The sequence below is a fragment of the Arachis hypogaea genome, chromosome 20 (genome assembly GCF_003086295.3).
Source record: "Arachis hypogaea cultivar Tifrunner chromosome 20, arahy.Tifrunner.gnm2.J5K5, whole genome shotgun sequence".
NCBI lineage: Eukaryota > Viridiplantae > Streptophyta > Magnoliopsida > Fabales > Fabaceae > Arachis > Arachis hypogaea.
In genome coordinates this window covers 93,031,790-93,053,007 of record NC_092055.1, presented here as the reverse complement: position 1 = coordinate 93,053,007, position 21,218 = coordinate 93,031,790, and the positions used below count along the sequence as shown (strand labels likewise).

Here is a 21,218-nt window from a genome sequence, read left to right as displayed (position 1 = left end):
AACGTTAGTGACACTCAACATTGTCACTAACGTTGGCCTATGGTGCAAAGTACCACGTTAACTCCCACGTTAACTTGGTTAACGTGGGAACTAACGTAAAGGATGAAGAGTTGTCGACAACGTTAGTGACACTCAACATTGTCACTAACGTTGAAGCAACCACACAACCCCCAAGAGTCACGTTAACTTCCACGTTAACTTGGTTAACGTGGAAGCTAACGATGAGGAATGAAGGATGAGCCAACGTTAGTGACACTCAACATTGTCACTAACGTTGGGATGGCTAAAGATGGCCACATTAGACGCCACGTTAACCTAGTTAACGTGGACTCTAACATGAGACCTAGGGGCACATTGGAACGTTAGTGACAATGTTGAATGTCACTAACGTTCTCGAAGGATGGCAAGGGCCATGTTAGAAGCCACGTTAATCTAGTTAACGTGGGCTTTAATGTGAAGCAAGAAGGGGCACACTGGAACGTTAGTGACAATGTTGAGTGTCACTAACGTTCTCGAAGGTTAACAAGGCAACTTTAAAAGCCACGTTAACCTAGTTAACGTGGGTTTTAACGTGAGGCAAAGGGGTGCATTGGAACGTTAGTGACAATGTTAAGTGTCACTAACGTTCTCGAACTTATATTCTCACTAAATATTAACACCCCTAACGTCCTGAACTAAAGTCTCCGCCCACTTCGCACTTTCTCTCTGCAAGTAAAGCCAAGCCCAAATAAAGAAAGGAATTGCTTGAAACTCAAGATCCAAAGGCCCAAGACTTGAAGAATCACACTAGAAGCTGAGAAGAGTAGTATATATAGGAGTAGCTTTGAATTGAGAAGAAGTTCTGGAGGCTAGGAAAAAGAGAACTACTCTCTGTATTTTACTTTCTTTGCAATTTCTAGTTTTATGATGTATTCTTCATCTTTGTTTTCATTTTCAAGAGCTATGAACAACTAAACCCCTTTCATTGGGTTAGGGAGCTCTGTTGTAATTTGATGGATCAATACTAATTTTCATTATTCTTCTTCTATCTTTCCTCTTGATTTTACTTGAAAGCTTTCGATCTTCATCCAATTGAGTAGTTATCTTGGAAGAGAAGCTATTCAAACTTGGATCTCTTTTGAACCTTGAAAGAGGAATGAAGAGATCAAGCTAGAAATGCTTTCTCATGCTGGACCAAATTGGGTTTGGATGGGTATGTGACTATAACCCTCTCAATACTTGATTTGGGAAATGCATGTGGTATAATCAGTGACCATACTTCATCTCTTCTCATGAGCAATTGACCAAGGAATTGGCTATTGATCAAGATTTGAGAGATTGAATTGCAAGAAATTGTAATTCAATCACTTAAGATTGCCAAGGAGATCAATGAGTGCATTGATTGAGGAAGAGATGAAAATGAACTTAATCCGGAGAATTGCAACATCTCCTAAGCCCAATGAACTCCCAATCTCTGATCTTACCCATTCTCTTTAATTTCTGCCATTTACTTTTATGAGCAAATCCCCCATTCCCATTTACAATTCTGCAATTTATTTTCAGTCATTTACTTCCAGTCCTTTAATTCAAGCATTTACTTTTCTGTTATTTACATTCCTGCCATTTTATTTTCTGCAACTCTCAACCCAAATTCTGGATTCGCTCAACTAGAACATTCTTCTAATTAAATTTGCTTGATCAATCAATCCCTGTGGGATTTGACCTCACTCTATTGTGAGTTTTTACTTGACGACAAATTCGGTACACTTGCCGAAGGGAGATTTGTTGAGAGACATATTTTCCGTGCATCAAGTTTATGGCGCCATTGCCGGGGATTGATTGTGCATCAACAATGATTAAATTGGAAGATCACTAGATTGAGCATTTTTATTTTGTGAATTTTATTTTTCTGTTTGAGTGATTTGCTTTTTGTTTTAGTTAAACTTCTTCCCTTCCCCCTCTACTCTTTTGTTTTTCTTTGTTATTTTCAATTCTGTTTGCTAACCCACTAACTGTTTAATATATTGTATCACCCACAACTAACAGCAATTCTGACACAAATACTGTCTGCACCTATTCTCTTTGCTTGTACTTGTTGGTTGTATGACAGGGAGAAGAAGCGGGGCTTCAACTTCCTTTGATTCTGAACCTGAGAGAACCTTCCTTAGACTAAGGAGGGAGGCAAAAGAAAAACGTGTAGTTGGTACTGAAGAAGAGGAGGAACACTTTGAGGAATACTTTGAACCTAACATGGAAGAAAACATGGAAAATCATCATGAAGAAGAGACTCACAACCATGGCAGAGGAGGTGGAGCAAATCATGCTGGGGAGGATAGAAGAGTTTTGGGCTCTTACATCAATCCAAACCCAGGCAATTGTGGAAGTAGCATCCAAAAACCAACAATCCATGCCAACAACTTTGAACTTAAACCACAGCTCATCACCCTTGTTCAGAACAACTGTTCATTTGGAGGAGGTGTTCAAGAAGACCCCAATCAACATTTGACCACCTTCCTGAGAATATGTGACACAGTGAAATCTAATGGTGTTCATCCTGACGCCTATAGACTGCTCTTATTTCCCTTCTCACTCAGGGACAAGGCAGCCAAGTGGCTGGAATCCTTCCCAAGGGAGAGCTTGACAACTTGGGAGGATGTGGTGAACAAATTCTTAGCAAGATTCTACCCTCCTCAACGAATCAATAGGCTGAGAGCTGAGGTTCAAACTTTCAGGCAACAAGATGGTGAGACTCTGTATGAAGCATGGGAGAGGTTCAAGGACTTAACAAGGAGGTGTCCACCTGACATGTTCAACGAATGGGTCCAGCTGCACATTTTCTATGAAGGGCTCTCTTATGAGTCAAAGAAGGCCGTAGACCATTCATCTGGAGGATCCTTGAACAAGAAGAAGACCATTGAGGAAGCCATAGATGTTATTGAAACAGTAGCAGAAAACGACTACTTCTATGCTTCCGAAAGAGGGAACACAAGAAGAGTGATGGAGCTAAACAATGTAGATGCTCTGTTGGCCCAAAACAAGCTCATTACCTAGCAGCTGGCTGACCTCACCAAGAAGATGGAGAGGAACCAAGTAGCAACAATCTCATCTTCATCAACAATCCAAGAAGGAGTGAATGAAGAAGCAGAGGGGAGTCAGGAGCAAGCCTACTACATTGGGAATTCACCAAGGAAAAACTATGATCCATATTCCAAGACTTAACAACCCTGGATGGAGAAACCACCCAAACTTTGGGTGGGGAAGTGAGCAAGATCAAAAGCAAGTCGCACAGAGGACGTCTCAACACCCCTACAACAACACTTCTTCATATGATTATCAAAATCAAAATAGCACATCTGTTCCGAATCACCCATCAATTGATGACAAGCTCTCTAAGATCGAAACCTTCATTGAAGGAATATGCAGAGACATTCAAGACAGTAAAGCATTCAGAGAGGAAGTGCAGTCAAACATGCAGAATCAAAATGCTGCCATCACAAAACTGGAGACACAAATCAGCTATCTGTTTAAGCAGCTTCCTAACCACAATTTTTGCTATGATGCCCATTCAAGCAAAAGGGAGGAGTGTCAAGCTATCACACTTAGGAGTGGGAAGGAACTGAAGGAACATCCCCAAAAACCACAAGAAGAAGGCTCAAATGAAAAGGAAGAAGAGCAAGATGGGATGCAACCCCCTACGCCAAGTCTGCAGAAAGAAAAAAGATACCCCAACTGAACGTCTCAAGAGCTCCATACCCCCAGCTATTGAAGAAAAAGGAAGATGACAACCAGTTCTTGAGATTCTTGGAAATATTCAAGAAGCTACAAATCAACATACCATTTGCTGAAGCCATAGAACAAATGCCACTTTATGCCAAGTTTTTGAAGGAGCTAATGACTAAGAAGAGAAGCTGGAAGAACAATGAGACTGTGATACTAACTGAAGAGTGCAGTGCTATCATTCAGCATAAACTACCTCAGAAACTGAAGGATCCTGGGAGTTTTCAGATCCCTTGCATTATAGGAGAAATCACAGTAGAAAAGGCTCTTTGTGACTTAGGGGCCAGCATCAATTTGATGTTAGTAGCTATGATGAGAAAGATAAAAATTGAGGAGTCTAAACCAGCAAAAATGGCTCTACAACTGGCAGACCGGTTGTTCAAATTCCCTCACGGGATAGTAGAGGATTTGCTAGTAAAAGTAGGAGATTTCATATTCCCAGCAGATTTTGTGGTGCTGGACATGCAGGAAGACGCCAAGACCTCCATCATCTTGGGAAGGCCATTCTTGGCCACTGCTGAAGCTGTCATTGATGTCCAGAAGGGTGACCTCACCCTGAGATTACACAATGAAAAGATGACATTCAATGTGTTCAAGGCCATGAGTTATCCACCGGAACAATTGAGGGAATGCATGAGGTTAGATGCACTTGAGGATGAAGTGCAGGAGAATTTTGAAGAAGATGAACCTGAAGAGAATGAGAGATTGGTGGAGGAAGAATCTGAATCAAGTGAAGAGGTAGCTACAGCAGAAATACATATACCAGATGCACCAAAGGAAGGGAACAAAAAATCAGAAGCACCCAAACCTGAACTCAAAGCATTGCCACCCACTCACAAATATGCATATCTAGGAGAAAATGAAAACTACCCAGTGATCATAAATTTATCCCTCAGTCAAGATCAAGAGGACGAGCTACTCAAGGTGCTGCGGGAGCATAAGGATGCCATTGGATGGACCCTTGCTGACTTGAAGGGAATCAGTTCAGCCATATGCATGCATAAAATACTGTTGGAAGACGATGCCAAGCCATCCATTCAATCCCAAAGAAGGCTGAACCCAATCATGAAGGAAGTGGTACAGAAAGAGGTTATGAAGCTTTGGCAAGGAGGGGTCATATACCCAATTTCGGACAGCCCTTGGGTTAGCCCCATACATGTTGTGCCAAAGAAGGGAGGGATCACTGTGGTTACCAATGAGAAAAACGAGCTCATACCTACAAGGACCGTCACAGGATGGCGGATGTGCATAGACTACAGGAAACTCAATGAGGCTACACGAAAGGACCATTTTCCCCTTCCATTCATGGATCAGATGTTGGAAAGACTTGCAGGGCACGCATATTATTGTTTTCTCGACGGTTATTCAGGATATAACCAAATAGTGGTTGATCCAAGAGACCAAGAGAAAACCTCATTTACCTGTCCGTATGGAGTGTTTGCCTATAGGCGCATGCCATTTGGATTATGTAATGCCCCTGCAACTTTCCAACGCTGCATGCTTTCTATCTTTTCAGATATGATAGAAAAATTCATTGAAGTTTTTATGGATGATTTCTCGGTATTCGGAGATTCTTTTCCTAGTTGCCTACATCACCTCGCCTTGGTATTGAAAAGATGCCAAGAGACCAATTTGGTCTTGAACTGGGAAAAATGCCACTTCATGGTGACAAGAGGAATAGTCCTTGGTCACAAGGTCTCTCACCAAGGCATTGAGGTTGATAGAGCTAAAGTAGAACTTATTGAAAAACTACCCCCACCCAGTGATGTCAAGGCAATTAGAAGTTTTTTAGGGCATGCTGGTTTTTACAGAAGGTTCATTAAAGATTTTTCAAAGATAGCCAAGCCCTTAAGCAATCTCCATGTATCTGATACACCATTCATCTTTGATGAAACATGCATGCTAGCATTTGCACATTTGAAAATGAGGTTATCCTCTGCTCTTATCATTTCCCCACCTGATTGGAACCTACCATTTGAATTGATGTGCGATGCATCTGATTTTGCAGTTGGGGCAGTGTTAGGACAAAGAAAAGATAACCTAGTTCGTGTGATATACTATGCTAGCAAAGTCCTTAATGAAACTCAAAGAAATTATACCACTACTGAAAAGGAGTTGCTAGCAATAGTTTTTGCATTTGACAAATTTAGATCATACTTCATTGGTGCTAAAGTGATTGTTTTTACAGATCACACAGCACTTAAATATTTGTTTGCCAAGCAAGAATCAAAGCCAAGACTAATAAGGTGGATCTTATTGTTGCAGGAATTCGATATTGAAATCAGAGACAAGAAAGGAGTGGAGAACAAGGTGGTAGATCACCTATCCAGAATCTCTGATGACCAAGGTGGAGAAAATGATACAAATGTGAACGAGCTCTTCCCTGATGAGCAGTTGATGACAGTTCACAAAGCACCATGGTTCGCAGATATTGCAAATTTCAAGGCAACTGGGGCATTACCCCCAGGGATCAATAAACATCAAAAGAGGAAGCTCATGAATGATACAAAATACTTTGTCTGGGACGAGCCATATCTCTTCAAGAAATGTTCAGATGGAATTCTTAGAAGATGTGTTTCGGAAGAGAAAGGGAGAGAAGTCCTGTGGAACTGCCACAGTTCATGCTATGGCGGGCACTTTGGAGGGGACAGAACTGCAGCAAAGGTGTTACAAAGCGGATTCTTTTGGCCCACCCTTTTCAAAGATGCCAAGGAACTAGTAAAAAGCTGCAATGAATGCCAAAGATCTGGAAACCTGCCCAAAAGAAACGCCATGCCACAAAATTTCATCTTGGAACTGGAACTGTTTGATGTTTGGGGAATTGATTTCATGGGACCATTCCCAACCTCATATGCAAACAAGTACATCCTGGTAGCAGTGGATTATGTTTCCAAGTAGGTAGAGGCTATTGCAACCCCAACTAATGATAACAAGGTAGTCATGAACTTCCTCAGGAAGAATATCTTTAGCCGGTTTGGAGTCCCAAGAGCCCTTATCAGTTATGGAGGGAGCCACTTTTGTAACAAACCACTAGAAGCTCTCCTCTTACGATATGGGGTAAAACACAAAGTAGCCACACCTTACCATCCTCAAACAAGTGGGCAAACTGAGATATCCAACAGAGAGTTGAAGAGGATCCTGGAAAAGACTGTGGGCGCATCTAGAAAAGATTGGTCGAAGAAGTTGGATGATGCTCTTTGGGCATACAGAACAGCATTCAAAACTCCACTTGGAATGTCTCCATATCAACTAGTCTATGGGAAGGCTTGTCATTTACCACTGGAGCTGGAACAAAAAGCTCTTTGGGCTATCAAGATACTAAATTTTGACAGTATTGCTGCTGGTGCAAAAAGGATCTTGCAGCTGCAAGAGATGGAGGAATTCAGGTCACAAGCCTATGAAAACACTAAGATGTATAAAGAGAAGGCAAAGAGAAAACATGACATGCATCTGGCACCCAGGAGTTTCGAAAAAGGGTAGCAAGTACTCCTTTACAATTCTAAATTAAGGCTGTTCCCAGGAAAACTCAAGTCAAGGTGGTCCGGACCTTTCATGGTTACAAAAGTATCACCATATGGCCACATCGAAATCACGGATGAAGGTTCAGAGAGGACTTTTACAGTGAATGGACAAAGACTCAAGCATTATCTGGGCAACATGGGGGAAAACCCCAGAGTAAAGTACCATTGGTGCGCAGAAATTGTGATTACACTTTAATTATGTAAAATTCATCGCTCTTTCTTTCCCTGGTAATGGCGCCAAAAATATGATGCCAATACCATGGTTCACAACTTCGCACAACTAACCAGCAAGTGCACTGGGTCGTCCAAGTAATACTTTACGTGAGTAAGGGTCGAATCCCACGGAGATTGTTGGTATGAAGCAAGCTATGGTCACCTTGTAAATCTCAGTCAGGCGGATATCAAATGGTTATGAAGTTTTCGAAAATAATATAATAAAATAGGGATAGAAATACTTATGTAATTCATTGGTGAGAATTTCAGATAAGCGAATGGAGATGCTTTCATTCCTCTGAACCTCTGCTTTCCTGCTATCTTCATCCAATCAGTCTTACTCCTTTCCATGGCTGGCTTTATGTGATACATCACCACTGTCAATGGCTACTTTCGGTCATCTCTCGGGAAAATAATCCAATGCCCTGTCACGGCACGGCTAATCGTCTGGAGGCATCACCCTTGTCAATGGCTTCATCTTATCCTCTCAGTGAAAATGGTCAACGCACCCTGTCATGGCACGGCTATTCATCTGTCGGTTCTCGATCATGCTGGAATAGGATTTACTATCCTTTTGCGTCTGTCACTAACGCCCTGCAATCGCGAGTTTCGAGCTCGTCACAGTCATTCAATCATTGAATCCTACTCGAAATACCACAGACAAGGTTTAGACCTTCTGGATTCTCTTGAATGCCGCCATCATTCTAGCTTACACCACGAAGATTCCGATTAAGAGATCTAAGAGATACTCATTCAATTCTAATGTAGAACGGAAGTGGTTGTTAGGCACGCGTTCATAGGGAATGATGATGATTGTCACGTTCATCACATTCAGATTGAAGTACGAATGAATATCTTAGAAGCGAAATAGGATGAATTGAATAGAAAATAGTAGTACTTTGCATTAATCTCTGAGGAACAGCAGAGCTCCACACCTTAATCTATGGAGTGTAGAAACTCTACCGTTGAAAATACATAAGTGAGAGGTCCAGGCATGGCCGAGAGGCCAGCCCCCAAAACGTGATCACAGGATCAAAATACAATCCAGGATGTCTAATACAATAGTAAAAGGTCCTATTTATAATAAACTAGTTACTAGGGTTTACAGAAGTAAGTAATTGATGCATAAATCCACTTCCGGGGCCCACTTGGTGTGTGTTTGGACTGAGCTTGAGTGTTGCACGTGTAGAGGTTCTTCTTGGAGTTGAACGCCAGTATTTGTGCCAGTTTGGGCGTTCAACTCTGGTTTTGGCTCCTTTTCTGGCGCTGGACGCCAGATTTGGGCAGAAAGCTGGCGTTGAACGCCAGTTTATGTCATCTATTCTTGGCCAAAGTATGGACTATTATATATTTCTAGAAAGCCCTGGATGTCGACTTTCCAACGCAATTGGAAGCGCGCCATTTCGAGTTCTGTAGCTCCAGAAAATCCACTTTGAGTACAGGGAGGTTAGAATCCAACAGCATCAGCAGTCCTTCTTCAACCTCTGAATCTGATTTCTGCTCAAGTCCCTCAATTTCAGCCAGAAAATACCTGAAATCACAGAAAAACACACAAACTCATAGTAAAGTCCAGAAATGTGAATTTAACATAAAAACTAATGAAAACATCCCTAAAAGTAACTAGATCCTACTAAAAACATACTAAAAACAATGTCAAAAAGCGTATAAATTATCCGCTCATCACAACACCAAACTTAAATTGTTGCTTGTCCCCAAGAAACTAAAAATCAATTAGGATAAAAAGAAGAGAATATACTATAAATTCCAAACTATCAATGAAACATAGTTTCAATCATATGAGCGGGACTTATAGCTTTTTGCCTCTTGAATAGTTTTGGCATCTCACTCTATCCATTGAGGTTCAGAACGATTGGCATCTATAGGAACTCAGGGTTCAGATAGTTGATGAGCAGATATTTTATACGCTTTTTGGGGTTAATTTCATATAGTTTTGAGTATGTTCTAGTTAGTTTTTAGTCTATTTTCATTAGTTTTTAGGAAAAATTCATATTTCTGGACTTTACTATGAGTTGTGTGTTTTTCTGTAATTTCAGGTATTTTTCTGGCTGAAATTGAAGGAGCTGAGCAAAAATCTGATTTAGGCTGAAAAAGGACTGCTGATGCTGTTGGATTCTAACCTCCCTGCACTCAAAGTGGATTTTCTGGAGTTACAAAACTCGATATGGCATGCTTCCAATTGCGTTGGAAAGTAGACATCCAGGGCTTTCCAGCAATATATAATAGTCCATACTTTTCACAAGGATAGACGACGTAAACTGGCGTTCAACGCCAGTTCTCTGCCCAATTCTGGCGTCCAGCGCCAGAAAAGGATCAAAAGCTGGAGTTGAACGCCCAAACTGGCACAAAAACTGGCGTTCAACTCCACAAATGGCCTCTGCACGTGAATTACTTAAATCTCAGCCCCAGCACACACCAAGTGGGCCCCAGAAGTGGATCTCTGCATCATCCATCATAGTTTACTCATTTTTTGTAAACCTAGGCTACTAGTTTAGTATTTAAACAACTTTTAGAGACTTATTTTTCATCTCATGACATTTTAGATCTAAACTTTGTACTCTTTGACGGCATGAGTCTCTAAACTCCATTGTTGGGGGTGAGGAGCTCTGCTGTGTCTCGATGAATTAATGCAAGTATTTCTGTTTTTCATTCAAACACGCTTGTTCCTATCTAAGATGTTCATTCGCGCTTAACTGTGATGGAGGTGATGATCTGTGACACTCATCACCTTCCTCAAACCATGAACGTGTGCCTGACAACCACCTCCGTTCTATATACGATTGAATGAGTATCTCTTAGATCTCTTAATCAGGATCTTCGTGGTATAAGCTAGAATTGATGGCGGCATTCATGAGAATCCGGAAAGTCTAAACCTTGTCTGTGGTATTCTGAGTAGGATTCAAGGATTGAATGACTGTGACGAGCTTCAAACTCCTGAAGGCTGGACGTTAGTGACAAACGCAAAGGAATCAAGGGATTCTATTCCAACCGGATCGAGAACCAACCAGTGATTAGCCGTGCTGTGACAGAGCGCGTGAGCATAGTTTTCACTGGAAGGATGGAAGGTAGCCATTGACAACGGTGATCCACCAACACACAGCTTGCCATAGGAGGACGTGCGTGCGTGAACAAGAAGACAGAGGAAAGCAGAGATTCAGAAGACAAAGCATCTCCAAAACTCCAACATATTCTCCATTACTGCATAACAAGTAACCTTTAATCCATGCTCTCTTGTTTATTTGCAATTCAACTGATAAACATAATTGACTTCCTAACTAAGATTTACAAGATAACCATAGATTGCTTCAAACCAACAATCTCCGTGGGATTCGACCCTTACTCACGTGAGGTATTACTTGGACGACCCAGTGCACTTGCTGGTCAGTGGTACGAGTTGTGAAAAGTGTGATTCACAATTTGTGCACCAATAGTGTTATTGATTCTCCTAGTTCAGTATGATGATTCTTGAACACAGCTTCTTTATGAGTCTTGGCCGTGGCCCTAAGCACTTTGTTTTCCAGTATTACCACCGGATACATAAATGCCACAGACACATAATTGGGTGAACCTTTTCAGATTGTGACTCAGCTTTGCTAAAGTCCCCAATTAGAGGTGTCCAGGGTTCTTAAGCACACTCTTCTTTTGCTTTGGACCTTGACTTTAACCGCTCAGTCTCAAGTTTTCACTTGACACCTACACGCCACAAGCACATGGTTAGGGACAACTTGGTTTAGCCGCTTAGGCCAGGATTTTATTCCTTTAGGCCCTCCTATCCACTGATGCTCAAAGCCTTGGGATCCTTTTTATTTGCCCTTACCTTTTGGTTTTAAGGGTTATTGGCTTTTTTCTCTTGCCTTTTGGTTTTAAGAGCTTTTGGCTTTTTCTGCTTGCTTTTTCTTTTTCTTTCTATTTTTTTTTCGCCTTGTAGAACCTATGCACAATTACTCAAGAGGGGGGGTGAATTGAGTATTGCAACAACAATGAATCTTTTTGCGAAAGTTAAAGACAATATACAAAAGTGTTATTGTACTAGTATTTTTCCAAGAGCTTAACTCAATTGCTAAGCATTTATAAGGAGCTTTTACTTTCCAATAGACACCAACTCAAATAAATTGATCAAGCTTTTCACCAATCGGACTTAAGCTATTCCTTAAGTACTTACGAAGCTACTTTTCGATCACAATTTATTTGCTCAAAGGTAAAAGACAATAATATTGAAGAGATGAGTTTGGAGAGATGCAAACGCTATTTAGAGTGGTTCGGCACAATCCTTGTCCTACGTCCACTTTCTTTCTCAATCGCTATTGAGAAGTTCCACTATTGCCAAGCTTCAAGGTGCTCGCGCAAAACCTTTTACAATCCGAGTCCTTAGTTTCTAACACCTCACGGTATATGATCACCACTCGTATACTAACCCACTCCACTTAGAGATACCTTCTCTAAGATTTGCCTTGAGTACTTAGTATACTTCTTTGGTATCCTCACCGACTATAGTGTTTATAACTCTTGACTCAACCTTGGAGATCACACTCCAATTTACAAAGTGTACAAGAAAACAATTCTCAAAGAATTGTTGAGACGAAATGAGTACTCTCTAGAAGAGTGTATGATTACAAGTTTAGCACTATTGAACCAATTGATATTGCTCTCTCAAATTGTGTATTATAACACCTTAAAAAAATGTGTAGAATGAAAAAATATGAACAAGATAGTTTGCAAATACTCAAGTATATGAAATAAGGCTTCAATCCATCTATTTATAGACTCCCCAAACCTTAGAAACGTTGGGGAGTTAATGGGATGGAGCCTTTTTGTCAAAACTAGCCGTTTTTTATGTTTTTGAATCATTTGCATCAATGCATAACACTTTGCATCGATGCAAATGTGTCTTTGAAGCTGAAATTTGAATTTTCAGCTAGGTTGCATCGATGCAAACATCTTTGCATCGATGCAACAAGTCGTCGCATGCTTTGCATCGATGCAAGATGAGTGTGCATCGATGCAAACCTTAAAGAATGGCTTAAAATCACTTCAAAATACTTAGGATTGATCTCAAACTTGTTGGAGTCAATTCCTATGCTTTTGTACCTTTGAAAACAAGTTTTTAAACCATTTGGCTAGCATCGAATTGCAAGATGTGCATCAAAACATTTTGTGAGTGTGTGTTGAGAGATTTAGCAATTGGTTCTTAACAAGAAGTTACCTAAGTCCTAAGACACTATACTTGTCTTCAAATGTTGTGGACTTGAGTTTCTTGTTGTTGTTGTGTTGCTTTCAATTCTTCATTCCTCAACGTTGAATGTTGGTTGATCTTTCAACATGCTTGTTCATTCAAGTTATTTGTTGGTTTGTCTTTCATGTCGTTTGTTGGTTTGTCATTCATCAAAACCTACGAATACAAACTTCGCATACAAGCAACATGATTTACACGCCTAAATTTTTTTTTCTGCAAGCTTTGTTCTTTGCTGCTTTTTCTTGCTTCAAGAATCATTTTTATGATTTTTCAGATTATCAAATAACATGTCTCCTAGTCATCATTCTTTCAAGAGCCAACATATTTAACATTCTTAAACAACAACTTCAAAAGACATATGCACTGTTCAAGCATACATTCAGAAAACAAGAAGCATTGTCACCACATCAATATAATTAAACTAAGTTCAAGGATAAATTCGAAACTCATGTACTTCTTGTTCTTTTGAATTAAAACATTTTTTTCATTTAAGAGAGGTGATGGATTCATAGGACATTTATAACTTTAAGACACAGTTACTAACTACTAATGATCATGTAATGAAGACACAAACACAGATAAGCACATAAAATAGAAACGAAAAACAGAAGAAATAAGAACAAGGAATGAATCCACCTTAGTGATGGTGGTGTTTCCTTCTTGAGGAACCAATGATGTCCTTGAGCTCTTCTATGTCTCTTTCTTGTCTTTGTTGCTCCTCCCTCATTGCTTTTTGATCTTCTCTTATTTCATGAAGCATGATGGAGTGCTCTTGATGTTCCACCCTTAGTTGTCCCATATTGGAACTCAATTCTCCTAGGGAGGTGTTGATTTGCTCCCAATAATTTTGTGGAGGAAAGTGCATTTGAGGCATCTCCGGGATCTCATGGTAATGAGCTTCTTGCGCCTCTTGAGCTCCATGACTGGGCTCTCTTGCTTGTTCCATCTTTTTCTTAGTGATGGGTTTGTCCTCTTTAATTAGGATATCTTCCTCTATGTCAATCCCAGCTGAATTGCATAGGTGGCAAATGAGGTGAGGAAAGGCTAACCTTGCCATAGTGGAGGACTTGTCAGCCACCTTGTAGAGTTCTTGAGGTATAATCTCATGAACTTCCACCTCTTCTCTAATCATGATGCTATGGATCATGATGGCCCGGTCTATAGTAACTTCAGACCGGTTGCTAGTGGGAATAATTGAGCATTGAATGAACTCCAACCATCCTCTAGCTACAGGCTTGAGGTCCAATTTTCTTAGTTGAACCGGCTTGCCTTTGGAGTCAATCTTCCATTGAGCTCCTTCCACGCATATGTCCATAAGGACTTGGTCCAACCTTTGATTAAAGTTGACCCTTCTAGTGTAGGGGCGTTCATCTCCTTGCATCATGGGCAAGTTAAACGCCAACCTCACATTCTCCGGACTAAAATCTAAGTATTTCCCCCGAACCATTTTAACATAGTTCTTTGGATTCGGGTTCTTACTTTGATCATGGTTCTTAGTGATCCATGCATTAGCATAGAACTCTTGAACCATTAGGATGCCGACTTGTTGGATGGGATTTGTTAGAACTTCCCAACCTCTTCTTTGAATTTCATGTCGGATCTCCGGATACTCATTTCTTTTGAGTTTGAAAGGGACCTCAGAGATCACCTTCTTCTTGGCCACAACATCATAGAAGTGGTCTTGATGGGCTTTAGAGATGAACCTTTCCATCTCCCATGACTCGGAGGTGGAAGCTTTTGTCTTCCCCTTCCCCTTTCTAGAGGATTCTCCGGTCTTAGGTGCCATCAATGGTAATGAAAAAACAAAAAGCTTATGCTTTTACCACACCAAACTTAGAATTTTGCTCGCCCTCGAGCAAGAGAAGAAAGAATAGATGAAGAAGAAGAAGAAATGGAGGAGAGGGAGAAGGTGATGTGGTTCGGCCAAGAAGGGTATAGAGGGGTTGTGTTGTGTGAATTTGAAGAAGAATGGAGGGCTTTATATAGGGAAGGTAGGGGGGAAGGTTTCGGTCATATGGGTGGGTTTGGGTGGGAAATTGGTTTTGAATTTTGAAGGTAGGTGGGGTTTATGAGGTAGGTTTATGGGGAAGAGTGGATGGATGTGAGTGGTGAAGAGGTGATGGGGAAGAGAGATTGAGGTGATTGGTGAAGGGTTTTTGGGGAAGAGTGTTTATGGGGTTGTGTGAAAGAGAGTGGTGAGAAGAAGTGAGTAGAGGTAGGTGGGGATCCTGTGGGGTCCACAGATCCTGAGTGGATCTTGTGGGATCCACAGATCTTGAGGTGTTCAAGGATTTACATCTCTGCACCCATTAGGCATGTAAAAATGCCTTTGCACACAACTCTGGGCATTCAGCGCCAGGTTGGTGGCCATTTTGGGCGTTCAACACCCATTTGTGTGCCATTTCTGGCGTTGAACGCCAAAACCATGCCTGTTCTGGCGTTCAGCGCCCAGAAGCTGCCCATTTTGGGCGTTCAGCGCCAGAATCATGCTCTGTTCTGGCGCTGAACGCCAGACAGATGCTTCTCCAGGGTGTGATTTTTCTTCTGCTGTTTTTGATTCCGTTTTCAATTTTTATATTTATTTTGTGACTCCACATGATCATGAACCTATAAAGACATATAATTAAGAAAAATATAGTTAGATAAATAAAAATTGGATTGCCCCCCAACAAGCGCTTCTTTAATGTCAATAGCTTGACAGTGGGCTCTCATGGAGCCTCACAGATGTTCAGAGCATTGTTGAAACTCTCCAACACCAAACTTAGAGTTTGGATATGGGAGTTCAATACCAAACTTAGAGTTTGGTTGTGGCCTCCCAACACCAAACTTAGAGTTTGACTGTGGGGGCTTGGGTTGACTCTGCTTTGAGAGAAGCTTTTCATGCTTCCTCTCCATGGTTGCAGAGGGAGATCCTTGAGTTTTAAACACAAGGGAGTCCTCATTCCATTGAAGGACTAGTTCACCTCTGTCAACATCAATCACAGCTCTTGATGTGGCCAGGAAAGGTCTTCCTAGGATGATGGATTCATCCTCTTCCTTTCCAGTATCCAGGACTATGAAATCAGCAGGGATGTAAAGGCCTTCAACCTTTACTAACACGTCCTTTACTTGTCCATATGCCTGTTTTCTTGAATTGTCTTCCATCTCTAATGAGATTTTAGCAGCTTGCACCCCATAGATTCTCAGTTTCTCTATTACAGAGAGGGGCATGAGGTTTATTCCTGAACCAAGGTCACACAAAGCCTTAAAGATCATGGTGCCTATGGTATAAGGTATTATGAACTTCCCAGGATCCTGTCTCTTCTGAGGCAATGTCAGTTGATCCAGATCACTTAGTTCATTGATGAACAAGGGAGGTTCAACTTCCCAAGTATCAATGCCAAATAATTTGGCATTTAGCTTCATGATTGCACCAAGAAACTTGGCAGTTTGCTCTTCAGTAACATCCTCATTCTCTTCAAAAGAGGAATACTCATCAGAGCTCATGAAGGGCATAAGGAGGTTCAATGGAATCTCTATGGTCTCTAGATGAGTCTCAGATTCCTTTGGTTCCTCAGAGGGAAGCTCCTTATTGGTCACTGGACGTCCCAGGAGGTCTTCCTCCTTGGGATTCACGTCCTCTCCCTCATTGGGTTCGGCCATTTTGCTTATGTCAATGGCCTTGCACTCTCCTTTTGGATTCTCTTCTGTATTGCTTGGGAGAGTACTGGGAGGGATTTCAGTGATCCTTTTACTCAGCTGGCCCACTTGTGCTTCCAAATTTCTAATGGAAGACCTTGCTTCATTCATGAAACTCACAGTGGCCTTGGACATATCAGAGACTAAGTTTGTTAAATTAGAAGTATTTTGTTCAGAGTTCTCTGTCTGTTGCTGAGTGGATGATGGATAAGGTTTATTATTGTTGAACCTGTTTCTTCCACCATTATTAAAGCCTTGTTGAGGCTTTTGATCCTTTCATGAGAAATTTGGATGATTTCTCCATGATGAGTGATAGGTGTTTCCATAAGGTTCACCTAAGTAATTCACCTCTGCTATTGCAGGGTTCTCAGGATCATAAGCTTCTTCTTCATAAGAAGCCTCTTGAGTACTGTTGGATGCAGGTTGCATTCCATTCAGACTCTGAGAGATCATATTGACTTGCTGAGTCAATATTTTGTTCTGAGCCAATATGGCATTCAGAGTATCAACTTCAAGAACTCCTTTCTTCATAGGCGTCCCATTATTCACAGGATTCCTTTTAGAAGTGTACATGAACTGGTTATTAGCAACCATATCAATGAGTTCTTGCGCTTCTGCAGGCGTTTTCTTTAGGTGAATGGATCCACCTGCAGAGGTATCCAATGACATCTTTGATAACTCAGATAAACCATCATAGAATATATCCAGGATGGTCCATTCTGAAAGCATGTCAGAAGGACACTTTTTGGTCAACTGTTTGTATCTTTCCCAAGCTTCATAGAGGGATTCACCTTCTTTCTGTCTGAAGGTTTGAACATCCACTCTGAGCTTGCTCAGCTTTTGAGGAGGAAAGAACTTGGCTAAGAAAGCCTTGACCAGCTTATCCCAAGAGTTCAGGCTATCCTTAGGTTGAGTATCCAACCACACTCTAGCTCTGTCTCTTACAGCAAAAGGGAAAAGCATGAGCCTGTAGGCTTCAGGATCTACTCCATTAGTCTTAACAGTGTCACATGTCTGCAAGAACTCAGTTAAGAACTGAAAAGGATTTTCAGATGGAAGTCCATGAAACTTGCAGTTCTGCTGCATCAGAGAAACTAATTGAGGTTTCAGCTCAAAGTTATTTTCTACTGCATCCTCCTTGCATTATTATTATTTTCGGCTGCCATCTCCTCTTCCTGTTCAAAAATTTCTGAAATGTTATTTCTGGATTGTTGTAATTTAGCTTCTCTTAATTTTCTCTTTAGAGTCCTTTCAGGTTCCGGATCTGCTTCAACAAGAATATTCTTGTCCTTGCTCCTGCTCATATGACAAAGAAGAGGGCACAGAAAAAATAATAATAATAGAGATCCTTTATACCACAGTATAGGGATCCCTTTGTGAGTGGAAGAAAAGAGGGGGAGACAAAGAATGTAATGTAATGGAAGAAACACAACTGTGAGGAGGGTTGAGATGTGAGATGAGATGTTAGTAAATGAATAAATAAATAGAATAAGATGGGAGAGGGAGAATTTTCGAAAAATATTTTTGAAAAAGAGTTAGTGATTTTCGAAAATGGTTTTTGAAAAATGTTAGTATTTTTCAAAAAATTTTAAAATCAAAAATAAAAATAAGAATAATTAGTTAATTAAAAAGAAATTTTTGAAAAAGAGGGAAGATATTTTCAAAAATTAGAGAGAGAGAGTTAGTTAGGTAGTTTTGAAAAAGTTAAGAAACAAACAAAAAGTTAGTTAGTTAGTTGAAACAAATTTTGAAAAGATAAGAAGTTAGGAGGTTAGAAAAGATATTTTGAAACCAATTTTTTTTTGAAAAAGGTAAGATAAGAAGATATTTTAGAAATTAGTTTTGAAAAAGATTTGATTTTTAAAATCTCAATTAATGACTTGATTCATAAGAAATCACAAGATATGATTCTAGAACTTAAAGTTTGAATCTTTCTTAACAAGCAAGTAACAAACTTCAAATTTTTGAATCAAAATATTAATTGATTATGTTATTTTTGAAAATAACTAAGAATTTTGAAAAAGATTTGATTTTTGAAAAAGATTTTGAAAAAGATAAGATTTTCAAATTGAAAATTTGATTTGACTCATAAGAAACAACTTGATTTTAAAAATTTTTGAAAAATTCAACTCAAATTTTCGAATTTGATGAGAGAAAAAGGGAAAGATATTTTTTTTTGTTTTTTTTTTTTTGAATTTTTATGATGAGAGAGGAAAACAGGAAAAATGATGCAATGCATGAAAGTTATGGATCAAAACAATGAATGCATGCAAGAATGCTATGAATGTCAAGATGAACACCAAGAACACTTTGAATGTCAAGGTGAACATCATAGACACAATTTTGAAAAATTTTTAATGCAAAGAAAACATGCAAGACACCAAACTTAGAATTCTTTAATGCTTACGCACTAAGAATTCAAGAATGCATATGAAAAACACCATACAACACAAAACAAAAAATCATCAAGATCAAACAAGAAGACTTACCAAGAACAACTTGAAGATCATGAAGAACACTATGAATGCATGAAATTTTCGAAAAATGCAAGATGCACATGCAAATGACACCAAACTTATGACATGACTCATGACTCAGACAAGAAACACAAAAAAATGTTTTTGATTTTTATGATTTTCTAATTTTTTTTTTTTGGATTTTTTTCGAAAATTATATGAAAAAGAAAAAATAAGGATTCCAAAATTTTTAACATGAATTCCAGGAATCTTGCATTCTTAGTCTAAAGCTTCAGTCCAGGAATTAGACATGGCTCACTAGCCAGCCAAGCTTTCAATGAAAGCTCCGGTCCAAAACACTAGACATGGCCAATGGCCAGCCAAGCTTTAGCAGGTGGATTAGCAACAACTAGCTTTCTCTTGATAACAAATTGCTGCCTCAGTCCAAATAAATTTAGACATGGCTTTACAGCCAGCCAGGCTTCACATGCTTCATGAAACACTAGAATTCATTCTTAAAAATTTTGAATAAAATTTTTGAAAACATTTTTATATTATTTTTTTTTCGAAAACAAAGGAGAAAATTTTGAAATATTTTTGAAAAATTTTTTTTGAAAGGAAAACAAAAAGAAAATTACCTAATCTGAGCAACAAGATGAACCGTCAGTTGTTCAAACTCGAACAATCCCCGGCAACGGCGCCAAAAACTTGGTGCGCAAAAATTGTGATTACACTTTAATTATGTAAAATTCATCGCTCTTTCTTTCCCTGGTAATGGCGCCAAAAACATGATGCCAATACCATGGTTCACAACTTCGCACAACTAACCAGCAAGTGCACTGGGTCGTCCAAGTAATACCTTACGTGAGTAAGGGTCGAATCCCACGGAGATTGTTGGTATGAAGCAAGCTATGGTCACCTTGTAAATCTCAGTCAGGCGGATATCAAATGGTTATGAAGTTTTCGAAAATAATATAATAAAATAAGGATAGAAATACTTATGTAATTCATTGGTGAGAATTTCAGATAAGCGAATGGAGATGCTTTCGTTCCTCTGAACCTCTGCTTTCCTGCTATCTTCATCCAATCAGTCTTACTCCTTTCCATGGCTGGCTTTATGTGATACATCACCACTGTCAATGGCTACTTTCGGTCATCTCTCGGGAAAATGATCCAATGCCCTGTCAAAGCACGGCTAATCGTCTAGAGGCATCACCCTTGTCAATGGCTTCATCTTATCCTCTCAGTGAAAATGGTCAACGCACCCTGTCACGGCACGGCTATTCATCTGTCGGTTCTCGATCATGCTGGAATAGGATTTACTATCCTTTTGCGTCTGTCACTAACGCCCTGCAATCGCGAGTTTCGAGCTTGTCACAGTCATTCAATCATTGAATCCTTCTCGGAATACCACAGACAAGGTTTAGACCTTCCGGATTCTCTTAAATGCCGCCATCATTCTAGCTTACACCACGAAGATTCCGATTAAGAGATCTAAGAGATACTCATTCAATTCTAATGTAGAACGGAAGTGGTTGTCAGGCACGCGTTCATAGGGAATGATGATGATTGTCACGTTCATCACATTCAGATTGAAGTACGAATGAATATCTTAGAAGCTAAATAGGATGAATTGAATAGAAAACAGTAGTACTTTGCATTAATCTCTGAGGAACAGCAGAGCTCCACACCTTAATCTATGGAGTGTAGAAACTCTACCGTTGAAAATACATAAGTGAGAGGTCCAGGCATGGTCGAGAGGCCAGCCCCCAAAACGTGATCACAGGATCAAAATACAATCAAGGATGTCTAATACAATAGTAAAATGTCCTATTTATAATAAACTAGCTACTAGGGTTTACAGAAGTAAGTAATTGATGCATAAATCCACTTCCGGGGCCCACTTGGTGTGTGTTTGGACTGAGCTTGAGTGTTGCACGTGTAGAGGTCCTTCTTGGAGTTGAACGCCAGTATTTGTGCCAGTTTGGGCGTTCAACTCTGGTTTTGGCTCCTTTTCTGGCGCTGGACGATAGATTTGGGCAGAAAGCTGGCGTTGAACGCCAGTTTACGTCGTCTATTCTTGGCCAAAGTATGGACTATTATATATTGTTGGAAAGCCCTGTATGTCTACTTTCCAACGCAATTGGAAGCGCGCCATTTCGAGTTCTGTAGCTCTAGAAAATCCACTTTAAGTGCAGAGAGGTCAGAATCCAACAGCATCAGAAGTCCTTCTTCAACCTCTGAATCTGATTTCTGCTCAAGTCCCTCAATTTCAGCCAGAAAATACCTGAAATCACAGAAAAACACACAAACTCATAGTAAAGTCCCGAAATGTGAATTTAA

The 21,218-nt window shown here is 40.0% G+C and overlaps 2 non-coding genes across 2 annotated transcripts; one reads left to right on the top strand and one right to left on the bottom strand.

The window, feature by feature from the left end:
- Window positions 1-2,682: 2,682 nt before the first annotated feature.
- On the bottom strand, window positions 2,683-2,786 carry LOC112787007 (small nucleolar RNA R71). The gene has a single exon (XR_003194446.1). It is a non-coding gene; the product is annotated as a small nucleolar RNA R71 (small nucleolar RNA).
- Window positions 2,787-17,146: 14,360 nt separating this feature from the next.
- LOC112787101 (small nucleolar RNA R71) lies at window positions 17,147-17,250 on the top strand. Its single transcript, XR_003194533.1, has one exon. It is a non-coding gene; the product is annotated as a small nucleolar RNA R71 (small nucleolar RNA).
- Window positions 17,251-21,218: the final 3,968 nt, after the last annotated feature.